This window comes from Berghia stephanieae, chromosome 5 (genome assembly GCF_034508935.2).
Source record: "Berghia stephanieae isolate SIO BIC M18660-M18661 chromosome 5, UCSD_Bste_1.3, whole genome shotgun sequence".
Lineage (NCBI taxonomy): Eukaryota > Metazoa > Mollusca > Gastropoda > Nudibranchia > Aeolidiidae > Berghia > Berghia stephanieae.
In genome coordinates, this window is record NC_088364.1 from 30,418,130 (window position 1) to 30,419,104 (window position 975).

A 975-nucleotide genomic window follows, 5' to 3' on the forward strand; every position below is an offset into this window, starting at 1 on the left:
AGGCGAAAACACTCAGCGTTTATTATTATTATTATTATTATTATTATTATTATTATTATTATTATTATTATTATATTATTATTATTATTATTATATTATTATTATTTTTTTTTTGGAGCTGTTATAGTCATTTTTGTTCAATTCTGTTTTACAGACAGTGTCAGCAGCTAAGTATATTCACTTATTTGGAATTGTCATGTTATGAGATTATGATATTGTGTACATTATATTATTGTATATATTAATGCATGTATTATGACTCATGCGACACGATGTGAGAAATGAAGATTGTTGCATAACAACTAAAGTGTGTCTTATTTACTTTGTTAAAAAAGGAAGTGTCTCAAGTGGCATCATCAATATAATATAATGAAATAGTAATAATAGCAAAAATAATATAGTAATATTTTAGAAATATCAAAAAGACAAAAAGAATAGGAAATACTAACTTCACTTGAAATCTCATGGAGTTTGTATTCCCCCCCCCCCCCCCCCCCCCCCCCCCCCCTGTTTTGTGTCTTTTTGATCTTTTATTTGGATGTCAGTGCATTTTCCCTCTTGACGTTAATTCCTTTTGTGTGTGGGTCTTAGAATGACATAAATCAAATAGAAAATAAATAGAAATCTGAAATGCATTTCTCAATTGTATGTAACACTGTAAAGCCCATGGACTGTGTGTTTCAAAGCCGGGTCCTCACAATAAAAATGAGAAATGATATTTAACTTATATAATGTCTTTGAAATGTGCTACATTGAAAGAATAAGAAAATAAAAGAATTTAGAATAAAACAAATCAAACCAAAAGACGAACCTACTTAGTACCGATCCCCGATGTACACCATACAGCAGAGAACTCTCGATATTAGTGACTAATCAGATGTTAGATCGATAACAGGCCGTTAAATCTTACTGAAACCAATTCATTGTCCAATTCTAATTTAATTCTTACATCAACATTTATTGTATTCAGGATGG